General features: G+C 44.0%; 3 non-coding genes across 3 annotated transcripts; all 3 read left to right on the top strand.

The window, feature by feature from the left end:
* The first annotated feature begins 2,575 nt into the window (after positions 1-2,575).
* trnav-cac (transfer RNA valine (anticodon CAC)) lies at positions 2,576-2,648 on the top strand. Its single transcript has one exon. It is a non-coding gene; the product is annotated as a tRNA-Val (tRNA).
* Positions 2,649-6,042: 3,394 nt separating this feature from the next.
* trnav-cac (transfer RNA valine (anticodon CAC)) lies at positions 6,043-6,115 on the top strand. The gene has a single exon. It is a non-coding gene; the product is annotated as a tRNA-Val (tRNA).
* A 3,393-nt stretch (positions 6,116-9,508) lies between these two features.
* trnav-cac (transfer RNA valine (anticodon CAC)) lies at positions 9,509-9,581 on the top strand. Its single transcript has one exon. It is a non-coding gene; the product is annotated as a tRNA-Val (tRNA).
* The last annotated feature ends 3,906 nt before the right edge of the window (positions 9,582-13,487 follow it).

The following is a 13,487-nucleotide window of genomic DNA, read 5'->3' as shown; positions in this document are numbered from 1 at the left end:
TTATTGATGCAGATTAACATAACTATTCAGCGTCACGCAGAGCCGCGAAGAGTACTTTGCCTCCCTTAAAGACGGACACAGCTGATTCTGTAACTGAAGCTAAGGAAACAGGCAGACGTGCCAAATTATCACTTTGTATTGTTCTTCATTTGGCGAGTAACAGGAAAACTAACAAGGTGGCGTTGAAAATGAGATGCACTGCGGCTCCGCTCAATATCAACCCGCTCCTTCATATTGAACTGAGGAAGAATATACATGAATAAAAGCAAAATACTGTGGATGCTGGAAATCTGAAATAAAAGCAAGAAATTCTGGAATTACTCAGCAGGTCTGGCAGCATCTGTGGAGAGAGAAGCAGAGTTAACATTTCGGCTCAGTGACCCTTCTTCAGAACTGGCAAATATTAGAAAAGTCAAAGGTTAGAAGCAAGTAAAGCGGGGGTGGAGCAAGAGATAACAAAGGAGAAGGTGTAGAGTGGGCAAGGCCACAGAATAGCTGACCAGAAGGTCATGGAGCAAAGGCAAACAATATGTTAATGGTGTGTTGAAAGACAAAGCATTAGTACAGATAGGACTGTTAACGGACTGAAAATTGAACAGCAGCAAGTACAAACATGAAAACAAAACAGTGGGTAAGTAAACTGAACAAACTAAGATGAAATAAAATAAACATACAAAAAAATGCAAAAAATGTAAAAAAGAAAAATAACAAAAAGTGAAAGTAAAATGGGGGGCCCGTCACGAACTGAAATTATTGAACTCAATATTCAGTCCGGCACGCTCTCGTGTGCAATGGTTAGCACCGCAGCCTCACAGCTCCAGCGACCCGGTTTCAATTCTGGGCACTGCCTGTGTGGTGTTTGCAAGTTCTCCCTGTGTCTGCGTGGGATTCCTCCGGGTGCTCCGGTTTCCTCCCACATGCCAAAGACTTGCTGGTTGATAGGTTAATTGGCCATTCCCAATTGCCCCTAGTAAAGGTAGGTGATAGGGAAATATAGGGAAGGTGGGGATGTGGTAGGAATATGGAATTCGTGTAGGATTAGTATAAATGGGTGGTCGATGGTCGGCACAGACTCGGTGGGCCGAAGGGCCTGTTTCAGTGCTGCATCACGAAACTATACTAATCGGTCAACGAGATGCTGTTTTTCGAGCTTGCGTTGTTGTTCACTGGAACACTGCAGCAAGCCCAGGATAGAGATGTGAGCATGAGAGCAGCGGGGAGTCTTGAAATGGCAAGCAACCAGAAGCTCAGGGTCCAGCTTGCGGACTGAGCGGACGTGTTCCGCAAAGCGATCACCCAGTCTGCGTTTGGTCTCCCCAATAAACATGAATATACATTAATTGGATTTAGGCGCCAGTATGTTGCAAAACGAGAAGAAAGAAAGGCACAAATGGCATTAACTCTGACTTTACAAATGATTCACTGAAAAATTCTTTCATTTGCTGGAAAAGATGAATATTGTGCATCTGAAAATGGGCACCATGGGATTGTGTTGCATACTGACCTGTTTTCCTGTATTTGCCTGTCATCTATACAATTCAATTTGTGTTGGATATCGCTGAGAATCTCATTTCAAGATGCGGGCACAGATATTAATATAATCCTACTGAAAGTTTAATCCTGGAACAAATCCTGTGTGACGTGGATTGCAACGTTTAGAGGGCTGTGCAGCTAAGGTGAGGAAGACGGGAATGATGTGGTTGATGATTGCATGGAATGCATTGCAAACTTGGGTTACGTTGCTTGATTTCATTCTACACCTTGAAATTCAGAAGCAAGTGAGGCACCAGGTGGAAACCAACAGCTGTCTCTGTGGAAGCGGGGACATGGCTTCCTAATCTAACCATTTGAACTCTGAAAACATTCTGCTGGATCTGAACTGCCCTGTATACCAAGGCCAATTTGTATACTTTATAAAGTGGAATGCCCAGAACTATGCAGAGTACTCCAGGTGGGGTCTAACCAGGACATTATATAGCTGTAGCGAAGCTTCGCCCCCATTATTTAACTGCCTCTGTTACGCATTCTACTGCTCGGGTAATCACATTGTATGTTGCAAATCAGCAAAATAAGGACGCATTTGATAAAAATAAAGAGTTTAAAAGCACAAATATGCGTCAGTGCAATCAGTAAATAATGAGAAATGAAATCCAGAACTTGGCAAGAATCCCAAGTGGATGTCTTGGAGTGGTTGGGGAAGGGAATCTTTGTCAATGATGGCACACTGTGCATTGACACTGCAGCAGCTGCTCCACCTCTTACAAACTTAGTTTCTTAAGTGAGAGTTGACAAAAAAGGGAATTGGATAATTGCATGAAAGGAGAGGCAAACAAAAGCAGAGCGAAGGAAATGGGCCCAACTGGCAAGTCTTTGAAAAAACTGGCAATGGTACGATGGCCTCAATGGCCTGGCAATGTGTTGTGCACTGCTGAGCGTCCATTGCTGGGTCAATACCTCTGCAGCCTTGCAAAATGTCACAGTGGAATTGCACTTCAATGAAACAAGCACCACAAATAGATCTTGACTGTATAGTTTAACAATACTTGCAGCTTCCTCAGATCTGCAACCGTGCTGAGTTTCTGTAGTGTAGTGGTGATCACGTTTGTCTCACACGCAAAAAGTCCCCAGTACGAAACTGGGCAGAAACATTTTCGAAACAAACCCAAACTTCTGACCACGATATATGCAATCATGGACATTCCCCATTAACACAACACAATTTCTCAAAGTCCTATTTCTCTTGCACATTGTGTGCACAATGCCTTGCAATCGCTCCTCTTTCTAGTCCTGATGCTGCAGAAAGTTCCTCAAAACCTAGCACTTGCACTTCATTTGGCTCAGATTAGAATAGAAACCTGCAACACTAGCTTGCTGAGTAACAGCTGATCTCAGTCTCATTTCAGACGAGGCAAAAGCACATCAGCAATTCACTTTCGCCAGCTCCACATTCGTTGAGACAGGGGCACGCCGCAATATTTTGACCCGCACTGTCCAATTACTCGCTGCTAGCAGCAAGAGGGGTCTGCTGCCTCAATCAACAGGTTACTGGCCATCTCAGGGAGGTAAAATAGCACAACCCGGGCCAAATCTCCCCAGAAACCAAGCACAGGCTCAGCAAAACGTAGGCACATGATATCCGGGCCACTAAACCTCCGAGCAGCTCGAACAGAACACCCAAGTGACTGAAACTTTCTTTGAGTTGCAATGATGAATCTCCGGTGGAAACAAGTTTGGGGAAAATGCTCCTCCTGAACATTTCTTTTTGGGTAAAAGGGGCAAAAATCCTTTTCAATTTAACCACTGCTGCAGCAGATTCTTGGTGTCTTAAGCACCTTGACAACGCAGCTCTGAACATGCAGCCGCAATTATGACAAGGGGTAAAGGTTCATGACACGCAGAGGGGAAAAAGTTATTTAAGTTATGACATTCGCTCACAGACCTATTAGCGTTTTGTTCAGTCAGTAACAGAGACATACCTGGGTTTATTGATGCAGATTAACATAACTATTCAGCGTCACGCAGAGCCGCGAAGAGTACTTTGCCTCCCTTAAAGACGGACACAGCTGATTCTGTAACTGAAGCGAAGGAAACAGGCAGACGTGCCAAATTATCACTTTGTATTGTTCTTCATTTGGCGAGTAACAGGAAAACTAACAAGGTGGCGTTGAAAATGAGATGCACTGCGGCTCCGCTCAATATCAACCCGCTCCTTCATATTGAACTGAGGAAGACTATACATGAATAAAAGCAAAATACTGTGGATGCTGGAAATCTGAAATAAAAGCAAGAAATTCTGGAATTACTCAGCAGGTCTGGCAGCATCTGTGGAGAGAGAAGCAGAGTTAACATTTCGGCTCAGTGACCCTTCTTCAGAACTGGCAAATATTAGAAAAGTCAAAGGTTAGAAGCAAGTAAAGCGGGGGTGGAGCAAGAGATAACAAAGGAGAAGGTGTAGATTGGGCAAGGCCACAGAATAGCTGACCAGAAGGTCATGGAGCAAAGGCAAACAATATGTTAATGGTGTGTTGAAAGACAAAGCATTAGTACAGAGAGGACTGTTAATGGACTGAAAATTGAACAGCAGCAAGTACAAACATGAAAACAAAACAGTGGGTAAGTAAACTGAACAAACTAAGATGAAATAAAATAAACATACAAAAAAATGCAAAAAATGTAAAAAAGAAAAATAACAAAAAGTGAAAGTAAAATGGGGGGCCGTCACGAACTGAAATTATTGAACTCAATATTCAGGTCGGCACGCTCTCGTGTGCAATGGTTAGCACCGCAGCCTCACAGCTCCAATTCTGGGCACTGCCTGTGTGGTGTTTGCAAGTTCTCCCTGTGTCTGCGTGGGATTCCTCCGGGTGCTCCGGTTTCCTCCCACATGCCAAAGACTTGCTGGTTGATAGGTTAATTGGCCATTCCCAATTGCCCCTAGTAAAGGTAGGTGATAGGGAAATATAGGGAAGGTGGGGATGTGGTAGGAATATGGAATTCGTGTAGGATTAGTATAAATGGGTGGTCGATGGTCGGCACAGACTCGGTGGGCCGAAGGGCCTGTTTCAGTGCTGCATCACGAAACTATACTAATCGGTCAACGAGATGCTGTTTTTCGAGCTTGCGTTGTTGTTCACTGGAACACTGCAGCAAGCCCAGGATAGAGATGTGAGCATGAGAGCAGCGGGGAGTCTTGAAATGGCAAGCAACCAGAAGCTCAGGGTCCAGCTTGCGGACTGAGCGGACGTGTTCCGCAAAGCGATCACCCAGTCTGCGTTTGGTCTCCCCAATAAACATGAATATACATTAATTGGATTTAGGCGCCAGTATGTTGCAAAACGAGAAGAAAGAAAGGCACAAATGGCATTAACACTGACTTTACAAATGATTCACTGAAAAATTCTTTCATTTGCTGGAAAAGATGAATATTGTGCATCTGAAAATGGGCACCATGGGATTGTGTTGCATACTGACCTGTTTTCCTGTATTTGCCTGTCATCTATACAATTCAATTTGTGTTGGATATCGCTGAGAATCTCATTTCAAGATGCGGGCACAGATATTAATATAATCCTACTGAAAGTTTAATCCTGGAACAAATCCTGTGTGACGTGGATTGCAACGTTTAGAGGGCTGTGCAGCTAAGGTGAGGAAGACGGGAATGATGTGGTTGATGATTGCATGGAATGCATTGCAAACTTGGGTTACGTTGCTTGATTTCATTCTACACCTTGAAATTCAGAAGCAAGTGAGGCACCAGGTGGAAACCAACAGCTGTCTCTGTGGAAGCGGGGACATGGCTTCCTAATCTAACCATTTGAACTCTGAAAACATTCTGCTGGATCTGAACTGCCCTGTATACCAAGGCCAATTTGTATACTTTATAAAGTGGAATGCCCAGAACTATGCAGAGTACTCCAGGTGGGGTCTAACCAGGACATTATATAGCTGTAGCGAAGCTTCGCCCCCATTATTTAACTGCCTCTGTTACGCATTCTACTGCTCGGGTAATCACATTGTATGTTGCAAATCAGCAAAATAAGGACGCATTTGATAAAAATAAAGAGTTTAAAAGCACAAATATGCGTCAGTGCAATCAGTAAATAATGAGAAATGAAATCCAGAACTTGGCAAGAATCCCAAGTGGATGTCTTGGAGTGGTTGGGGAAGGGAATCTTTGTCAATGATGGCACACTGTGCATTGACACTGCAGCAGCTGCTCCACCTCTTACAAACTTAGTTTCTTAAGTGAGAGTTGACAAAAAAGGGAATTGGATAATTGCATGAAAGGAGAGGCAAACAAAAGCAGAGCGAAGGAAATGGGCCCAACTGGCAAGTCTTTGAAAAAACTGGCAATGGTACGATGGCCTCAATGGCCTGGCAATGTGTTGTGCACTGCTGAGCGTCCATTGCTGGGTCAATACCTCTGCAGCCTTGCAAAATGTCACAGTGGAATTGCACTTCAATGAAACAAGCACCACAAATAGATCTTGACTGTATAGTTTAACAATACTTGCAGCTTCCTCAGATCTGCAACCGTGCTGAGTTTCTGTAGTGTAGTGGTGATCACGTTTGTCTCACACGCAAAAGGTCCCCAGTTCGAAACTGGGCAGAAACATTTTCGAAACAAACCCAAACTTCTGACCACGATATATGCAATCATGGACATTCCCCATTAACACAACACAATTTCTCAAAGTCCTATTTCTCTTGCACATTGTGTGCACAATGCCTTGCAATCGCTCCTCTTTCTAGTCCTGATGCTGCAGAAAGTTCCTCAAAACCTAGCACTTGCACTTCATTTGGCTCAGATTAGAATAGAAACCTGCAACACTAGCTTGCTGAGTAACAGCTGATCTCAGTCTCATTTCAGACGAGGCAAAAGCACATCAGCAATTCACTTTCGCCAGCTCCACATTCGTTGAGACAGGGGCACGCCGCAATATTTTGACCCGCACTGTCCAATTACTCGCTGCTAGCAGCAAGAGGGGTCTGCTGCCTCAATCAACAGGTTACTGGCCATCTCAGGGAGGTAAAATAGCACAACCCGAGCCAAATCTCCCCAGAAACCAAGCACAGGCTCAGCAAAACGTAGGCACATGATATCCGGGCCACTAAACCTCCGAGCAGCTCGAACAGAACACCCAAGTGACTGAAACTTTCTTTGAGTTGCAATGATGAATCTCCGGTGGAAACAAGTTTGGGGAAAATGCTCCTCCTGAACATTTCTTTTTGGGTAAAAGGGGCAAAAATCCTTTTCAATTTAACCACTGCTGCAGCAGATTCTTGGTGTCTTAAGCACCTTGACAACGCAGCTCTGAACATGCAGCCGCAATTATGACAAGGGGTAAAGGTTCATGACACGCAGAGGGGAAAAAGTTATTTAAGTTATGACATTCGCTCACAGACCTATTAGCGTTTTGTTCAGTCAGTAACAGAGACATACCTGGGTTTATTGATGCAGATTAACATAACTATTCAGCGTCACGCAGAGCCGCGAAGAGTACTTTGCCTCCCTTAAAGACGGACACAGCTGATTCTGTAACTGAAGCGAAGGAAACAGGCAGACGTGCCAAATTATCACTTTGTATTGTTCTTCATTTGGCGAGTAACAGGAAAACTAACAAGGTGGCGTTGAAAATGAGATGCACTGCGGCTCCGCTCAATATCAACCCGCTCCTTCATATTGAACTGAGGAAGACTATACATGAATAAAAGCAAAATACTGTGGATGCTGGAAATCTGAAATAAAAGCAAGAAATTCTGGAATTACTCAGCAGGTCTGGCAGCATCTGTGGAGAGAGAAGCAGAGTTAACATTTCGGCTCAGTGACCCTTCTTCAGAACTGGCAAATATTAGAAAAGTCAAAGGTTAGAAGCAAGTAAAGCGGGGGTGGAGCAAGAGATAACAAAGGAGAAGGTGTAGATTGGGCAAGGCCACAGAATAGCTGACCAGAAGGTCATGGAGCAAAGGCAAACAATATGTTAATGGTGTGTTGAAAGACAAAGCATTAGTACAGAGAGGACTGTTAATGGACTGAAAATTGAACAGCAGCAAGTACAAACATGAAAACAAAACAGTGGGTAAGTAAACTGAACAAACTAAGATGAAATAAAATAAACATACAAAAAAATGCAAAAAATGTAAAAAAGAAAAATAACAAAAAGTGAAAGTAAAATGGGGGGCCGTCACGAACTGAAATTATTGAACTCAATATTCAGGTCGGCACGCTCTCGTGTGCAATGGTTAGCACCGCAGCCTCACAGCTCCAATTCTGGGCACTGCCTGTGTGGTGTTTGCAAGTTCTCCCTGTGTCTGCGTGGGATTCCTCCGGGTGCTCCGGTTTCCTCCCACATGCCAAAGACTTGCTGGTTGATAGGTTAATTGGCCATTCCCAATTGCCCCTAGTAAAGGTAGGTGATAGGGAAATATAGGGAAGGTGGGGATGTGGTAGGAATATGGAATTCGTGTAGGATTAGTATAAATGGGTGGTCGATGGTCGGCACAGACTCGGTGGGCCGAAGGGCCTGTTTCAGTGCTGCATCACGAAACTAAACTAATCGTCAACGAGATGCTGTTTTTCGAGCTTGCGTTGTTGTTCACTTGAACACTGCAGCAAGCCCAGGATAGAGATGTGAGCATGAGAGCAGCGGGGAGTCTTGAAATGGCAAGCAACCAGAAGCTCAGGGTCCAGCTTGCGGACTGAGCGGACGTGTTCCGCAAAGCGGTCACCCAGTCTGCGTTTGGTCTCCCCAATAAACATGAATATACATTAATTGGATTTAGGCGCCAGTATGTTGCAAAACGAGAAGAAAGAAAGGCACAAATGGCATTAACTCTGACTTTACAAATGATTCACTGAAAAATTCTTTCATTTGCTGGAAAAGATGAATATTGTGCATCTGAAAATAGGGACCATGAGATTGTGTTGCATACTGACCTGTTTTCCTGTATTTGCCTGTCATCTATACAATTCAATTTGTGTTGGATATCGCTGAGAATCTCATTTCAAGATGCGGGCACAGATATTAATATAATCCTACTGAAAGTTTAATCCTGGAACAAATCCTGTGTGACGTGGATTGCAACGTTTCGAGGGCTGTGCAGCTAAGGTGAGGAAGACGGGAATGATGTGGTTGATGATTGCATGGAATGCATTGCAAACTTGGGTTACGTTGCTTGATTTCATTCTACACCTTGAAATTCAGAAGCAAGTGAGGCACCAGGTGGAAACCAACAGCTGTCTCTGTGGAAGCGGGGACATGGCTTCCTAATCTAACCATTTGAACTCTGAAAACATTCTGCTGGATCTGAACTGCCCTGTATACCAAGGCCAATTTGTCTACTTTATAAAGTGGAATGCCCAGAACTATGCAGAGCACTCCAGGTGGGGTCTAACCAGGACATTATATAGCTGTAGCGAAGCTTCGCCCCCATTATTTAACTGCCTCTGTTACGCATTCTACTGCTCGGGTAATCACATTGTATGTTGCAAATCAGCAAAATAAGGACGCATTTGATAAAAATAAAGAGTTTAAAAGCACAAATATGCGTCAGTGCAATCAGTAAATAATGAGAAATGAAATCCAGAACTTGGCAAGAATCCCAAGTGGATGTCTTGGAGTGGTTGGGGAAGGGAATCTTTGTCAATGATGGCACACTGTGCATTGACACTGCAGCAGCTGCTCCACCTCTTACAAACTTAGTTTCTTAAGTGAGAGTTGACAAAAAAGGGAATTGGATAATTGCATGAAAGGAGAGGCAAACAAAAGCAGAGCGAAGGAAATGGGCCCAACTGGCAAGTCTTTGAAAAAACTGGCAATGGTACGATGGCCTCAATGGCCTGGCAATGTGTTGTGCACTGCTGAGCGTCCATTGCTGGGTCAATACCTCTGCAGCCTTGCAAAATGTCACAGTGGAATTGCACTTCAATGAAACAAGCACCACAAATAGATCTTGACTGTATAGTTTAACAATACTTGCAGCTTCCTCAGATCTGCAACCGTGTTGAGTTTCTGTAGTGTAGTGGTGATCACGTTTGTCTCACACGCAAAAAGTCCCCAGTACGAAACTGGGCAGAAACATTTTCGAAACAAACCCAAACTTCTGACCACGATATATGCAATCATGGACATTCCCCATTAACACAACACAATTTCTCAAAGTCCTATTTCTCTTGCACATTGTGTGCACAATGCCTTGCAATCGCTCCTCTTTCTTGTCCTGATGCTGCAGAAAGTTCCTCAAAACCTAGCACTTGCACTTCATTTGGCTCAGATTAGAATAGAAACCTGCAACACTAGCTTGCTGAGTAACAGCTGATCTAAGTCTCATTTCAGACGAGGCAAAAGCACATCAGCAATTCACTTTCGCCAGCTCCACATTCGTTGAGACAGGGTCACGCCGCAATATTTTGACCCGCACTGTCCAATTACTCGCTGCTAGCAGCAAGAGGGGTCTGCTGCCTCAATCAACAGGTTACTGGCCATCTCAGGGAGGTAAAATAGCACAACCCGGGCCAAATCTCCCCAGAAACCAAGCACAGGCTCAGCAAAACGTAGGCACATGATATCCGGGCCACTAAACCTCCGAGCAGCTCGAACAGAACACCCAAGTGACTGAAACTTTCTTTGAGTTGCAATGATGAATCTCCGGTGGAAACAAGTTTGGGGAAAATGCTCCTCCTGAACATTTCTTTTTGGGTAAAAGGGGCAAAAATCCTTTTCAATTTAACCACTGCTGCAGCAGATTCTTGGTGTCTTAAGCACCTTGACAACGCAGCTCTTAACATGCAGCCGCAATTATGACAAGGGGTAAAGGTTCATGACACGCAGAGGGGAAAAAGTTATTTAAGTTATGACATTCGCTCACAGACCTATTAGCGTTTTGTTCAGTCAGTAACAGAGACATACCTGGATTTATTGATGCAGATTAACATAACTATTCAGCGTCACGCAGAGCCGCGAAGAGTACTTTGCCTCCCTTAAAGACGGACACAGCTGATTCTGTAACTGAAGCTAAGGAAACAGGCAGACGTGCCAAATTATCACTTTGTATTGTTCTTCATTTGGCGAGTAACAGGAAAACTAACAAGGTGGCGTTGAAAATGAGATGCACTGCGGCTCCGCTCAATATCAACCCGCTCCTTCATATTGAACTGAGGAAGAATATACATGAATAAAAGCAAAATACTGTGGATGCTGGAAATCTGAAATAAAAGCAAGAAATTCTGGAATTACTCAGCAGGTCTGGCAGCATCTGTGGAGAGAGAAGCAGAGTTAACATTTCGGCTCAGTGACCCTTCTTCAGAACTGGCAAATATTAGAAAAGTCAAAGGTTAGAAGCAAGTAAAGCGGGGGTGGAGCAAGAGATAACAAAGGAGAAGGTGTAGAGTGGGCAAGGCCACAGAATAGCTGACCAGAAGGTCATGGAGCAAAGGCAAACAATATGTTAATGGTGTGTTGAAAGACAAAGCATTAGTACAGATAGGACTGTTAACGGACTGAAAATTGAACAGCAGCAAGTACAAACATGAAAACAAAACAGTGGGTAAGTAAACTGAACAAACTAAGATGAAATAAAATAAACATACAAAAAAATGCAAAAAATGTAAAAAAGAAAAATAACAAAAAGTGAAAGTAAAATGGGGGGCCCGTCACGAACTGAAATTATTGAACTCAATATTCAGTCCGGCACGCTCTCGTGTGCAATGGTTAGCACCGCAGCCTCACAGCTCCAGCGACCCGGTTTCAATTCTGGGCACTGCCTGTGTGGTGTTTGCAAGTTCTCCCTGTGTCTGCGTGGGATTCCTCCGGGTGCTCCGGTTTCCTCCCACATGCCAAAGACTTGCTGGTTGATAGGTTAATTGGCCATTCCCAATTGCCCCTAGTAAAGGTAGGTGATAGGGAAATATAGGGAAGGTGGGGATGTGGTAGGAATATGGAATTCGTGTAGGATTAGTATAAATGGGTGGTCGATGGTCGGCACAGACTCGGTGGGCCGAAGGGCCTGTTTCAGTGCTGCATCACGAAACTATACTAATCGGTCAACGAGATGCTGTTTTTCGAGCTTGCGTTGTTGTTCACTGGAACACTGCAGCAAGCCCAGGATAGATATGTGAGCATGAGAGCAGCGGGGAGTCTTGAAATGGCAAGCAACCAGAAGCTCAGGGTCCAGCTTGCGGACTGAGCGGACGTGTTCCGCAAAGCGATCACCCAGTCTGCGTTTGGTCTCCCCAATAAACATGAATATACATTAATTGGATTTAGGCGCCAGTATGTTGCAAAACGAGAAGAAAGAAAGGCACAAATGGCATTAACACTGACTTTACAAATGATTCACTGAAAAATTCTTTCATTTGCTGGAAAAGATGAATATTGTGCATCTGAAAATAGGCACCATGGGATTGTGTTGCATACTGACCTGTTTTCCTGTATTTGCCTGTCATCTATACAATTCAATTTGTGTTGGATATCGCTGAGAATCTCATTTCAAGATGCGGGCACAGATATTAATATAATCCTACTGAAAGTTTAATCCTGGAACAAATCCTGTGTGACGTGGATTGCAACGTTTAGAGGGCTGTGCAGCTAAGGTGAGGAAGACGGGAATGATGTGGTTGATGATTGCATGGAATGCATTGCAAACTTGGGTTACGTTGCTTGATTTCATTCTACACCTTGAAATTCAGAAGCAAGTGAGGCACCAGGTGGAAACCAACAGCTGTCTCTGTGGAAGCGGGGACATGGCTTCCTAATCTAACCATTTGAACTCTGAAAACATTCTGCTGGATCTGAACTGCCCTGTATACCAAGGCCAATTTGTATACTTTATAAAGTGGAATGCCCAGAACTATGCAGAGTACTCCAGGTGGGGTCTAACCAGGACATTATATAGCTGTAGCGAAGCTTCGCCCCCATTATTTAACTGCCTCTGTTACGCATTCTACTGCTCGGGTAATCACATTGTATGTTGCAAATCAGCAAAATAAGGACGCATTTGATAAAAATAAAGAGTTTAAAAGCACAAATATGCGTCAGTGCAATCAGTAAATAATGAGAAATGAAATCCAGAACTTGGCAAGAATCCCAAGTGGATGTCTTGGAGTGGTTGGGGAAGGGAATCTTTGTCAATGATGGCACACTGTGCATTGACACTGCAGCAGCTGCTCCACCTCTTACAAACTTAGTTTCTTAAGTGAGAGTTGACAAAAAAGGGAATTGGATAATTGCATGAAAGGAGAGGCAAACAAAAGCAGAGCGAAGGAAATGGGCCCAACTGGCAAGTCTTTGAAAAAACTGGCAATGGTACGATGGCCTCAATGGCCTGGCAATGTGTTGTGCACTGCTGAGCGTCCATTGCTGGGTCAATACCTCTGCAGCCTTGCAAAATGTCACAGTGGAATTGCACTTCAATGAAACAAGCACCACAAATAGATCTTGACTGTATAGTTTAACAATACTTGCAGCTTCCTCAGATCTGCCACCGTGCTGAGTTTCTGTAGTGTAGTGGTGATCACGTTTATCTCACACGCAAAAAGTCCCCAGTACGAAACTGGGCAGAAACATTTTCGAAACAAACCCAAACTTCTGACCACGATATATGCAATCATGGACATTCCCCATTAACACAACACAATTTCTCAAAGTCCTATTTCTCTTGCACATTGTGTGCACAATGCCTTGCAATCGCTCCTCTTTCTTGTCCTGATGCTGCAGAAAGTTCCTCAAAACCTAGCACTTGCACTTCATTTGGCTCAGATTAGAATAGAAACCTGCAACACTAGCTTGCTGAGTAACAGCTGATCTCAGTCTCATTTCAGACGAGGCAAAAGCACATCAGCAATTCACTTTCGCCAGCTCCACATTCGTTGAGACAGGGGCACGCCGCAATATTTTGACCCGCACTGTCCAATTACTCGCTGCTAGCAGCAAGAGGGGTCTGCTGCCTCAATCAACAGGTTACTGGCCATCTCAGGGAGGTAAAATAGC

Source organism: Heterodontus francisci, chromosome 22 (assembly GCF_036365525.1).
Source record: "Heterodontus francisci isolate sHetFra1 chromosome 22, sHetFra1.hap1, whole genome shotgun sequence".
NCBI lineage: Eukaryota > Metazoa > Chordata > Chondrichthyes > Heterodontiformes > Heterodontidae > Heterodontus > Heterodontus francisci.
The sequence above is the reverse complement of the archived record's forward strand: the minus strand, read 5'-3'. Positions and strand labels throughout refer to the sequence as shown.